This window comes from Pleurodeles waltl, chromosome 4_2, assembly GCF_031143425.1.
Source record: "Pleurodeles waltl isolate 20211129_DDA chromosome 4_2, aPleWal1.hap1.20221129, whole genome shotgun sequence".
In the NCBI taxonomy this organism is placed as follows: Eukaryota; Metazoa; Chordata; class Amphibia; order Caudata; family Salamandridae; genus Pleurodeles; species Pleurodeles waltl.
The window spans coordinates 290,421,144-290,434,510 of NC_090443.1; the positions used below are offsets into that span (position 1 = coordinate 290,421,144).

At 42.8% G+C, this 13,367-nt stretch overlaps 1 long non-coding RNA gene across 1 annotated transcript; it reads left to right on the forward strand.

The window, feature by feature from the left end:
- Positions 1–10,986: 10,986 nt before the first annotated feature.
- On the forward strand, positions 10,987–13,149 carry LOC138294127 (uncharacterized). The gene is made up of 2 exons (XR_011203207.1): positions 10,987–11,046; positions 12,621–13,149. It is a non-coding gene; the product is annotated as an uncharacterized lncRNA (long non-coding RNA).
- Positions 13,150–13,367: the final 218 nt, after the last annotated feature.

Below are 13,367 nucleotides of genomic sequence, written 5' to 3' on the forward strand. Positions count from 1 at the left end.
ATTTGTGGAAGGGCTGAGACCAGAGATAAGTCAGATGATAAAGTCACATTTGATTTGTTGGCAGTCTAAACCGATTGACGAAGTCTTGATTTATGCGAAATATTGTAGCGACGAAATTGAGGTGAAACAGAAAAAGCTGAAAGAGAAGGTGATGATGATGCAACTTAAAGCAGCTCAGACAGGTCTGCAAGGTTTGCAAGGGATGCAAGGGTTCCAACAGCAGGTACCACAGCCGCAGTTACAGTTGCAGGGAAACATGGCGTTTCAGCCACAGGCCAGAGGCAGAGGCAGAGGAGGTTTTGTGAATAATGGTCCGGATTTAAACACTGTTGTGACGGGTGTGCAGGCGATGAAGAAGGTGATGCCGTGTCACGTGTGCGGAATCGTCGGTCATTGGAAACGCGAGTGCCCGATGGTGGTGCAGGAAGGTGCAGGTGTAGGTGCAGGTGTAGGTGCAGGTGTAGGTGCAGGTGCAGGTGTAGGTGTTGGTCAGCAAAACAATGATGTCAATGCATTTCAGACAATGAGGGGACCGAAAATGAGAGGTCCAAACCCAAATTTTCAGACCATAAATCAATTGCAGGGATTACAACCTATGCAGCCGCAGCAGATGCAGATGCCTCGTATGCAGATGACGCAAATGCAGCCGATGCAACAGCAGTTACCTATGGTACCTAATCAGCAAATGCAAATACCATTGGCACCAATGAGTCAGCAGCAAGTGATGGTTCCTCCACAGGTAACGGGTCAGGTAATGAGTACAAATGGCACCGTACAACAGTTCCCATTACACAGTGAGAGTGGAATAAACAACGTATGGGAGAGTGAAAGTTCAGGAGAAGAAGGAGATTGTGTGCTTGCGGCATCCTTGGAAGTTGATCAAAGGGGTCCGTACGTAGAGGGAAGAGTAATGGGTCATCGTGTCTCATTCTTGGTTGACACGGGAGCCACACGTTCAACTGTTAAGAGCAGTGAAGTACCAAATTTGCCACTCTCAGGGAGGACAGTTCAAGTGGTGGGAGTAGCAAACAGACATCTGACGAACCCAATTACAGATCCGGTACCAGTCAGCATCGGTAACTATCAAGGGGTACATCAGTTTGTGGTATGTGACTCAAGCCCGATAGCACTGTTAGGGAGAGACCTATTGTGTAAATTGGGTTGTTCAATAATGTGTTCAAACGAAGGAATAACAATCCAGACAAGCAGTGATGGGGAAGAAGAGGACAGTGTAGAGGGGGATGAGATGGAAACAGTCGACGAAGAGTATCCTCTGATTTGTCTCTTCCCGATGATAACTGAAGAAGACATCCCAGCTGGATTACGAGAGACAGTCGGAAAGGAAGTGTGGGACATGACAGGGAAAGAGGTGGGATTGATGAAAGGAGTGGAACCAGTGAAAGTGGCTGTAAAGCCCAATGCAATCTTTCCCCAGACCCCACAATACCACATGCCACAAGATACCCTCATGAAAGTTGCTCAACTCATTGACGAATTTGTAAAACAGGGGGTACTGAAAGAGGTGTTAAGCAGTCCATGTAATTCACCAATAATGGGACTAATAAAGCCGAGTGGAAAAGTCCGACTTGTGCAGGACTTGAGGAAAATAAATGACATCATAGTCAAATGCTGCCCTGTTGTACCGAATCCAGCTGTGATAATGTTTCAGATCCCTTGCGATGCCGAATGGTTCTCAGTTATCGATTTGTCACAAGCATTCTTTTCTGTGCCTCTTCATGAGGAAAGCCAATTTCTCTTTTGTTTCAAATTCCTAGACAGAGTATACAGTTGGTGTCGAATTCCTCAGGGGTTTTCTGAGTCACCGTCGATATTCAATCAAGTTCTAAAGAAAGACTTGGAAGAGTTAGAGTTGCCATTCGAGTCAACCCTAGTACAGTACATTGACGACTTACTGGTTGCATCAAAGACAGAAAGTGGCTGCACAGCCGATACCATTGCTCTGTTGAATCATTTGGGAAGGAATGGACACAAGGTGTCTCCTTCCAAATTGCAGTTCTGTCAGGAGAAAGTGAAATACTTGGGTCACCAGATAGAGAAAGGATCACGGAGAATAATGAAGGAAAGGGTTACAAGTGTACTTCAAATGAGTCCACCCAAGACAAGGAAGGAGGTGAGGAAGTTTTTGGGAATGGTGGGATATTGTCGCCAGTGGATACCCAACTTCTCGTCTCTAGCAAAGCCCCTACTGAAACTGACCCAGAGGGATGCTTTGGATGAAATTGAGCTGAAAGGAGACGAGATGGATGCTTTTGTTGAATTAAAGGAATGCATGTGCAGGGCTCCAGCTTTAGGTATGCCTGATTACACGAAGCCTTTCACATTGTTTTGTCATGAACGTGATGCATGTTCTTTGTCTGTCTTGACTCAAGCCCATGGTGGCGTGAATAGACCAGTAGCGTATTTTTCAGCTACTTTGGATCCGGTTGCAGCAGCACTCCCAGGGTGTTTGCGCGCCGTAGCAGCAGTTGGTATCAGCCTCACTCAGAGTGAAGGAATAGTGATGGGACACCCAGTAACAGTCATGGTCCCTCACTCAGTTGAGATACTTTTGACCCGCTCCCGAACGCAACACATGACTGGAGCAAGACTCACAAGGTATGAAAGGATAATTCTGGGCTCACCGAATTTGCAGCTGAAAAGGTGCACTACGTTGAATACAGCTACCTTGCTTCCTGGAGAAAATGCCGAAATTGAGAACGCTGAAGACGTCGAGCATGACTGCCTTCAGGTGACTGAATTTTGCACAAAACATCGACCGGACATCAAGGATACTAAGCTTGATGAAAATGACCAAATTCTTTTTGTTGATGGTTCATGTCTAAGAGATGGGATGGGGATTTTGAAAGCAGGATATGCTGTATGCACTGTAACAGGGGTCTTGGAAGCGGGATGGCTTCAAGGAGTCTATTCTGCACAAGTAGCAGAACTTGTAGCCCTTACCAGAGCATGTCAACTGTCTGCATTGATGAAAGTCACCATTTACACTGATAGTCAATACGGGTTTGGGATTGTGCATGACTTTGGACAACTATGGTCGCAGAGAGGTTTCCTGACTTCTTCAGGATCCCCAGTGAAGAACGGGGAGAGAATAAGGGAATTGTTACACGCCATTCAAGTGCCAGCTGAAGTTGCAGTGGTAAAGTGCAGTGCTCACACGAAAGGACAGGATTATGTCTCTCTGGGAAATGCATATGCAGATCAAGTCGCAAGATTTTGTGCCTTGAACCTGTATATTACTGAGAGATGAATGGAACTCAATAAGTGAGCCAGAACTCGAACCGGCTGAAGCATTTGCCTTGAAGGTCGTAGATACGATAGAGGAACTAAAAGTACTACAGAATAATGTCAGGGAGGATGAAAGAGATTCTTGGATTAAATCACAATGTATAAAGAGACAAGACGAGTTATGGGTTTCATATGAGGGAAAATATGTTTTGCCAAATAGTCTCTTATCACAGCTTGCGCGGTTCTATCATGGGCAAGCTCACCTAGGGAGAGATGCCATGATAAGATTGTTCAAAACTGATTGGTTTAACCCCAGATTTCGTCAAGCTGCAGAAGCAGTTTGCCATCGATGTGTCACTTGCCAGCAGATGAACCCAGGAAAGGGAACAGTTGTGAACGCGAGTCACATTGGGAGGGCAAGCGGGCCTTTTAGTCGAATGCAGATGGACTTCATTGAGATGCCTGTGCATGGGGGTCTGAAATATGTGCTGGTGATTGTGTGCATTTTTAGTCACTGGATTGAGGCATACCCCACACGTAGAAACGACAGCCTTACAGTTGCCAAGCTATTGTTGAGGGAGTTGATACCACGTTTCGGATTCCCGATCTCTTTAGAATCAGATAGGGGAAGTCACTTCAATAACGAGGTGATAAAGTTACTCTGCGAAGCACTGAACATTGAGCAAAAACTGCATTGTAGCTATCGCCCTGAAGCATCAGGACTGGTGGAGCAGATGAATGGTACGCTGAAATCGAGAATGGCAAAAATATGTGCATCGACAAATTTGAAATGGCCTGACGCATTGCCCTTAGTGCTAATGTCAATGAGAAACACTCCTGATAGAAAAACTGGATTGTCCCCGCATGAAATTCTCATGGGCAGAGCTATGAGACTTCCAGCAGTTCCCGCAAACATGCTTTTGAATATTACAGATGATATGGTGTTAGACTACTGCAAAAGACTGGCTGACGTGGTTCGCTCTTTCTCTCACCAGGTGGAAGCAACCACCTTGCCACCGATCCAAGGTCCAGGACACGCACTGAAAGCAGGTGACTGGGTCGTGGTGAAGAAGCACGTGAGGAAGTCGTGCCTGGAACCCCGTTGGAAAGGCCCTTTCCAAGTGATCCTGACGACAACTACCGCTGTGAAGTGTGCGGGGGTTCCCAACTGGATTCACGCCAGTCACACAAAGAAGGTGTTGTGTCCCACAGATGAGGAAGTTGAAGCGCTGAAACTACCAGTGCCTGACAAAACAGTGCTGAGTGCTGAGACAGAACAAAACAGAACTGAAGGCGAGCAGGCAGAAACGGGAGAGAAGGAGATATTCTCTGACGACGAAGACACCAACTCACTTGGGGAAGACCAAGGAGAAAGTTCAGACAGCGACGAAGAAGCTGCAGGTGACAAAGAGCCTGAAGCAGCTGAGGGTAGCAAAAAGCCTCCAAAGAGCCTGAAGCAGCTGAGGGTAGCAAAAAGCCTGAAGCAGCTGAAGGTGACAAAGAACCTGAAGCAGCTGAAAGTGATACAGAGCCTGACGAAAGTAACGGTGACGAAGGGCTCGAAAAAGGTGAAAAGGCAGGAGAGCCTGATCAGAGGAGGGCTTTCCCAGAAGCAGACGATACAGAAAAAGAAAAAGAGAACGTGATTGATTCCCCAGAAGGAGGGAACGAGGCAGAACAGAACAAAAAGGTTCAAGCTTCCACAGAAAAAATCGCAGGTCCATCAAACGGACATGGTGCAAAAAGAAGACTCAGTATCTCACCAATAAAAGAAAAGGGTAAAGAAAGTTTGAACGACGGAGGAAGGCCGAAAGTGAAAGAGAAAAGAAAGGAAGTGACTGTTGTGGAACAATCGTCAAGTGAAGAAAAAGACTTGACAAAAGAGGAAAGTACCAGCGAAGCAGAATCGAAAAGAGAAGCAAAATTGAAAAGAAAAAGGATACCAAACAGGAGGTATTCCGGTCCTGAATGGGCATATGCAGTCAATGACGATTGGACTGATGAGTTTGTATCTCTAAGCATCGAGAACGAAGAAGAAGAAGAAGAGATACCAATAGAAAAGAAAAGTTTCATAGACTCTGTCGATTGAAAGAGTAAATGATATTGCTCGCTACAATATAACGTGAAAGAAACAACCAGCTGAGACATTGCTAAACCGGATGAGACTTGCTAAACTGATAAAGACTGAGTTATTGCCGAATTGAGACAAATGCTGCTAACCGATAAGTGACTGGCCTTTTGAAGAAGACGGTGTGAACATTGCGCTTGTTCAGCTTTGTAACTGAATCGCTAAGTAGTTTCTTTTATAGGTGCTTCTAGCTCTCTGATTCTATACAGATCATGACTAGGTACGCTATGCAGAATAATAGAAAGAAATATTGTAAATACGTGTGTATAGGCTTGGTAGTTACATGTATAATAATAATAATGCCAATTGTGATTGGAATGCATGGAAAGGGTGAAAGTGAGAATATCGAGGCTTCTACTTTTGTTCCTGTTACTGCCACTGAACTAACATCATTGAAAAGACTAGCACTGGATGAGAGGCTCTTGCACGATAAGAAAGAGCTTTCGTATAACGTTTTCTATCGCTTACTAACAGAGTATGTTGAAACTATGGATGCGAAAGATTGTTATGTGTGTACACAGATACCGACATCAGTAAAGGAAGGGGTAACTTATCACCACATGCCTCTTACATATGGGATTACATGTAGTATAGTAATGTCTAGGTTTTATGGTCAAACTAACATACAGTATTTTTACTCGAATTATGATGTTACCTTTGCTTATGTTCCTATAATAGCACAGCTTAGCCAGATTGCTAAAGATTGGGATGCTAAAATAATGAGGGAATTTTTCGAGCCAATGCAACCTTTTGAAACGGCTCATGCTCATAGGGAGAACCTTACTTGCTCAGTCTCTGCTGTAGAAATAAGCTTTTTAGATCGCACAGATGATAGAAGGGCACAAATGAAGGCGAAATTAGAAAAAGAGCTAAGTAAGAGGACTTCAGTAGATAATTATGATTTTGCTGCAATAAAGACACAAGGGAAAATTGCTTTAGATGCTTGGCATGTAGGGAAGTTTTGTATATATCGAGGAGAATCTTATTATGACAATATTTTTGTAGGAGCGAGTGAGTGTAAACATACGTTTATTTTTAAGGCCAAATGGACATTCATGATGAACGGACTTGACCCTGTCATTCCAGGTGTATATTACATTTGTGGGCATAACGCTTATTATCGTCTTCCAAAGGGATGGTGGGGGAGATGTTATTTGGGTATAGTGTTCCCAAAGGTTTATCAACTGGATGATGTATTGATGATTCAAAAGACATCTGGCTCCCATCGTATCCAGAAAAGAGAGACCGCAGCTGCTGTGGTAGGTGATATATTTGGAGCCATGATTCCTTCATTGGGAGTTGTGCTGAATTCCATCAAAATAAGAAAGTTGTCTACTATAGTGGATAACATGTTGACAAAGTTTTCAGGTGCTATAATCCTGATAGATGCTGAACTTGCAGCGGAAAGAGCTATGACTCTTCAAAATAGGCTTGCTTTAGACATTCTTTTAGCAAAGGATGGAGGCGTTTGCAAAATGATTGGTGCACGTCACTGTTGCACCTATATACCTGATAATAGTGTGAAAATTAAAACTATGCTTGCTAATCTAACAAAAGAAAGTGCAGATTTGAAAGAATTGAAAGAACCAGGAGTGTGGGAGAAGGTTGGAAAGGGACTTGCTTCAGTGGGACATTGGATTGGGGGAATTTGGAATGGAATATTATTAAAAATAATAGAAGGAATATTAATAGTGATAATTTGTGTATTTGGAATTTGGGGAATAAAAAGGGGAATAATAATGATTATGGAAAGAATTAAAAGGAGAAAAGAAGAGAAAATTATGAAAAGAATGGCAGAAGAATATAAAGCGCAAACTAGGGGAACTAAAAGGAAAAGGGAACTGACAGAATTTTAATGGAATAAAATTTGTGGGCTAAATTTGTGTGATGACAAGTAGTCATCAGAGGAGGGATTGATGAAGCAGAAAATGAAGGTTTTGATTTATTAACGCTTAAACGTAGAGTGAAATAATCATGTGTGACATTAACCGAACTAATAAAGATTGTACGGGGACAAAATGTGCCCTCAGAGTAGTTTGCCATCATTTATATGCGTGCTTTATATAACGTGGTGAATTAGAATTGCACTAATCCGACATAATCATAAACGTGTGCTACGATTTGCTTGATTGAAATGCTTTAGCTTAGCATTACTTTAGCGGAGGCTTTGGCCTAGTGGCTTGGTCTCACGGTTTAGATGCTCGTATTTTTCCACTGTGCTATTAAACGTGTATTTTTGCTCGAAGCTGTACTTTTCCACAGAAACTGTTCACATGCTTATCTTAAAGTTTCGTGCCAGCATGGCATATTTTCTCTTTAATTCAAGGTCGACTTGCAGGTGCGGACAATGGAGGCTCTGAAAGTGAGCTAATTGGGAGACAATGTTGCGATTTGCGTACCCATCTCCAAGGATAATGTATGCTTAAGTAAAAGCTTGAGAACTGTCGTTTTTGATTGGTCAATTTGAAGCTAACCTATGAACCCTCCAATGGAGACCCTACAGGACTTGAACTGTTGTCTATAAAACCCAGGTGCACGAGAAGAAGGTAGCCATTACCAGCTTGATACCCGCCATTTTGCAGACTTCGTAGCTATTATGGCCCACTTTGCTGCGACGCCATCTTGAGAGACTTTGATTCTTTCTCTAATCGAGAGAAAGAGACTTTAAATGATTCTTGCCCTAGAGACTGTAACTTTGATTTGATCCCTTTGCATGAAGTAGTAGTTTTACCTTGCCGCGGTGAGGCAATTTGCCCCGTTCACCCCTGCCCCTTTGCCCAGTCCCATGCTGATCGAGAAACGGTACCCATGATGATCGAAGAACGGTACCTGTGAGACGAAGACTTCCTTGTAGGCTGATCGTAATTGGTAAATATGAAAGGAAATTGTAAAATTGCATTGTGTTTCCTTTAGGTAACCAACTGCTGATTTTGGTAAGAGCCCTAGTTAGGAGTTTTCTAAATTAATGTCGCTAAATTGTTTTCGCATGAAGTCCCACATGCCGATGCTAATTTGAGGTTAGACGAGGATTCCATATGTCGCACGATGCAATTTGAGATCTTGTTATGCTGACTAAATGTATGCTATTAGTTCATTACAGATTATCGTATTAGTGATTTGCATTGCCATTATCGAATGCCTTGTGATTCAAATGCTTCATAGATTACACTTGTTTCGACGTTATGGACAGCTATTAATGTTCATATATGTTTATCATTTGGTGTTGAGACACATTTATATTGTGCTAGCTTTGTTAATATAGGGAAATAAATTCACTAACTTTGCAATAAACTGGTGTGGTTATTCCTGACTGAAAGGTCAGGGTTCGCCGAAATGTATTCTGGATTAATTGTAAAGTGTTATGTCGTTCAAGGGGTTGCTTATGTTCGTTATTGATTATTGATTTTGATGAGATTGATCAATTAAGAGTACAGAGAGTTCCCACTTAGTCAAAAGATTCATCGGCCTAAAGAGCGTCCAAATACAGGTAAATTATTAGTACGGACCGCTCTATCACAAGTCACCCCATCTTGGATTCCCCTAGGTCTCTAGTTTTCAGAAATGCACAGGTTTGGTAGGTTTCCCTAGGTGGCGGCTGAGCTACAGGCCAAAATCTACAGGTAGGCACTTTGCTAAAAACAGGTCTGTTTTCTGTGATGTGTCCACGTTGCGGTTTGGGGCGTTTCCTGTCGCGGGCGCTAGGCCTACCCACACAAGTGAGGTATCATTTTTATCGGGAGACGTGGGGGAACGCTGGGTGGAAGGAAATGTGTGGCTCCTCTCAGATTCCAGAACTTTCTGCCACAGAAATGTGAGGTCCATGTGTTTTTTTAGCCAAATTTTGAGGTTTGCAAAGGATTCTGGGTAACAGAACCTGGTCCCAGCCACACAAGTCACCCCATCTTGGATTCCCCATGGTCTCTAGTTTTCAGAAATGCACAGGTTTGGTAGGTTTCCCTAGGTGGCGGCTGAGCTACAGGCCAAAATCTACAGGTAGGCACTTTGCTAAAAACAGGTCTGTTTTCTGTGATGTGTCCACGTTGTGTTTTGGGGCGTATCCTGTCGCGGGCGCTAGGCCTACCCACACAAGTGAGGTATCATTTTTATCGGGAGACTTGGGGGAACATAGAATAGCAAAACAAGTGTTATTGCCCCTTGTCTTTCTCTACATTTTTCCCTTCCAAATGTAAGACAGTGTGTAAAAAAGACATCTATTTGAGAAATGCCCTGTAATTCACATGCTAGTATGGGCACCCTGGAATTCAGAGATGTGCAAATAACCACTGCTTCTCAACACCTTATCTTGTGCCCATTTTGGAAATACAAAGGTTTTCTTGATAGCTATTTTTTACTCTTTATATTTCAGCAAATGAATTGCTGTATACCCGGCATAGAATGAAAACCCACTGCAGGGTGCAGGTCATTTATTGGCTCTGGGTACCTAGAGTTCTTGATGAACCTACAAGCCCTATATATCCCCGCAACCAGAAGAGTCCAGCAGACGTAACGGTATATTGCTTTCGAAAATCTGACATTGCAGGAAAAAATTACAGAGTAAAACTTAGAGAAAAATGGATGTTTTTTTCACCTCAATTTCAATATTTTTCTTTTTCAGTTGTTATTTTCTGTAGGAAACCCTTGTAGGATCTACACAAATTACCCCTTGCTGAATTCAGAATTTTGTCTACTTTTCAGAAATGTTGCGGGGCCTGGGATCCAGCATTGGTTTCATGCCCATTTCTGTCACTGACTGGAAGGAGGCTGAAAGCACAAAAAATCGTAAAAATGGGGTATGTCCCAGTAAAATGCCAAAATTGTGTTGAAAAATTGGGTTTTCTGATTCAAGTCTGCCTGTTCCTAAAAGCTGGGAAGCTGGTGATTTTATCACCGCAAACCCTTTGTTGATGCCCTTTTCAGGGAAAAAACCACAAGCCTTCTTCTGCAGCCCATTTTTCCAATTTTTTTTTAAAAAAACGAAATTTTCACTGTTTTTTGGCTAATTTCTTGGCCTCCTTCTGGGGAACCCACAAAGTCTGGGTACCTCTAGAATCCCTAGGATGTTGGAAAAAAAGGACGCAAATTTGGCGTGGGTAGCTTACGTGAACAAAAAGTTATGAGGGCCTAAGCGCGAACTGCTCCAAATAGCCAAAAAAAGGCTCAGCACAGGAGGGGGAAAAGGCCTGGCAGCGAAGGGGTTAACATTTGTATTGATTCACCTATGCATTTTCTCATATGATATAATGGATATTTTATGAGATCGCATCTTTTCATCATTGTATTATTTGTGGTTTCTACAATTTACAAACTACTTTAAATGCCCATATGAGTTTCTTCATGGTGCAAATTTCAGTTAAGTTTACATATGGGGGTTACTAAACTTGTGTCATCTTTATTCTGTGTTTTACGGTTCTTCTATGCCCGGTTGCTCTATTATTCCTCTATTCAACCATGTTGTGTATCTGATCCTTCTTCTTTAAAATGCAAACTGCATCATTCTAAGATGGCGGCTTTGCCTTTACACCGATGCCTGTAGTGCTATCCCACCAATATGGCTGCCGCCTTCACAATTCCTTGTACGTATGCGCACACTTCTATTTCATTCTTTCTTTCACGGTCCCTTGGGTGCATGGATGCTTTCAAACATGGCTTTTCTTTCCACCCACATTCTGACGGTAATTGAAAAGTACCTCTTTGAGGTGCTGCCTCGGCCCTTACCGGATGGTCTGGCGTGTAACGCTTTCAAATTTTTTAACAGGTCGCACTTTCCCCAAGTCTGTGTCGGTCCTTATTATTTCCTGATTTTAGCTAATTCACTTTATTGTTGCTGTTTTAAGTTGTGTGTATAACCAAGTTTGTGTTATTTTCTTTCGTTTAGTCCTTTCATTGGTTTTTCATTTTGGAATTTCCTCCTGACTTGCATTTCTGTCACTGTGATCATGCGTTACCCTACGCTGCATTACGGCATGTAGGGCTACAGTTGGTCCCCTTTGGTCCGTTTATTTACTCTTGTTGTCCATTTTTGTACTATGTGGCTTGATTTTATACATTATTACGCATGTATGAAAGTTAATTCCATGCCCCCCCCCCCCGCTTTAGACCATGACCCGGCATGATTTGTGCTTAGCAAATTTGATTCACAGTGTTTTGCATGGTCCCTTTTATTCACCGGGTCCTTCCTTAAGTTCCCGCCACTGCGCCATTGACTCAAGTATGTCTTTTGTATATCACCATATTCAAAGAGTGACACCAGATGCATGGAGACACCCATACACCTATTTTCATGGTGTGCTGGTTGATCTCCTTGTGGTTCAATATACTATTCAGTAGATTTTCCCTTCTTTTTTTCCACACTTTATTCTTCTGTTCTGTTTTCAACAGGTCTGTGGTTACATATATATAGCAACCTTTAATGTATCTGAGGCATTATTTCTTGTGTCATGATGATCCTGATATTTGGTGAAGGGATTGAAACGTCATCTACTACAGTACCTTGACTTGAATTGCCGTAATTATTGATTTGTTGACATAAGCATGGGTACTTAAAGTCAGTGACTTTCCCATTTTTGTGATTCTAATCACTTGTTTCATGCCCGAGTTTGGAAGTTTTCTATGACCTTCCTTGTGGTTGTTTACCCACTGCAGTGTTCTTATACTTTGATTTAATAAATGTGTGATTTTGTCCATTTTGATATCAGTTATAGATCTCATTGTAATTCTATATTTACATTCTTTAATTCTTTACACTGAAGAGACATCTGTTCCTTTAGACATATCCTCCACTCCAGGAGCACTTTGATGACAAGATGGCAGCCGCTCTGCACAGCTCAACGTGGTCTCACAATAGATAGCCTGTATCTCCTTTCCAAGCTCACTGCAGGTCTCCACCCCAACGTCCTATGCACAGAGGGTTAGGTAGCCTATCTGACATGGCAGAACAAGCCTAGAGGTAGCCTCAAGGTCACTGTTGGGCTATGTCACTATTGACCCTTGTTACATAACCCCCTTCAAGGCTGCGCTAAGCATCACTCTACTGCTCTTCTCTTATCCTTATCAAGACAGAATGGTTATCAGATGGCAAAATAAATGTTGAATTTCAGAGGAAAGAGATTAGACTGCTGCTATTAAGCGGTCATCTTGGACGGTGGTTGGCTATACACCTCTATACTAGGAAAACATTGGAGAAACGCCGTGGACAATAAGTGATTTACCATTCAATACGCTATATAAACATGTTTCTTGTTTACAGATGAGAAAGAGTCTCCGTGGAGACAAGATCAGGTACATCTGATTATGACGTTTGAAAACGCTATGGCTTCCATTCCCCGTGATTGGAAAGGGGCGGGGCCCACAGGAGGAATATTGGTACAGGATCACCTCAAGAGGGAGGTTGAAGCTGGAGATGGCGGAACTTCAGTGAGGAAAACGCCTGAGGAACGCAAAGTCTTGTCGCGAGGAGGAGAAAGGTGGTGGTCACCACAAGAAGAAGCCCATTGTTGTAACCATACAATGTATGTGTATACTCGTTGTTTATACTAACCTGTTTCATAGTTATTGGTTTAGGTCAAATGGTTAAAACATCTAATTCAGTGTATAATATGCATCTCACATATAAGTATTAATTTAGGCATCAGTGGTATAGTCCAACAGCTCCTAAGAATGTTGGGCATTGGAATGCCCTGGAGCTTGCCTTAGAATGTTGGTGAAGGACTGTTGATTCTGGAGTTGGTGAGACGATGTGCGAGGAGTTTGATGATTAAAATGGATATTTCAACACAGCTGTGCCTGGTTCCTTGATTACTTATGCAACGCTAACCTGTGGAACTTAACATTAATGTTGTCGAGAGGATGGGATACCTGTGCAGGTGGCAGTGAAACTCCTCACCCCTGAGTGCTTTCATCGTCTCTCTGTGGGATCCCCAAGAGCTCCAGTGTGGTGTTGGGCGCTGGTTCTTCCGAGCTCACTGGGTTGGAGGCTGGTGGTGCAGTAACCGTG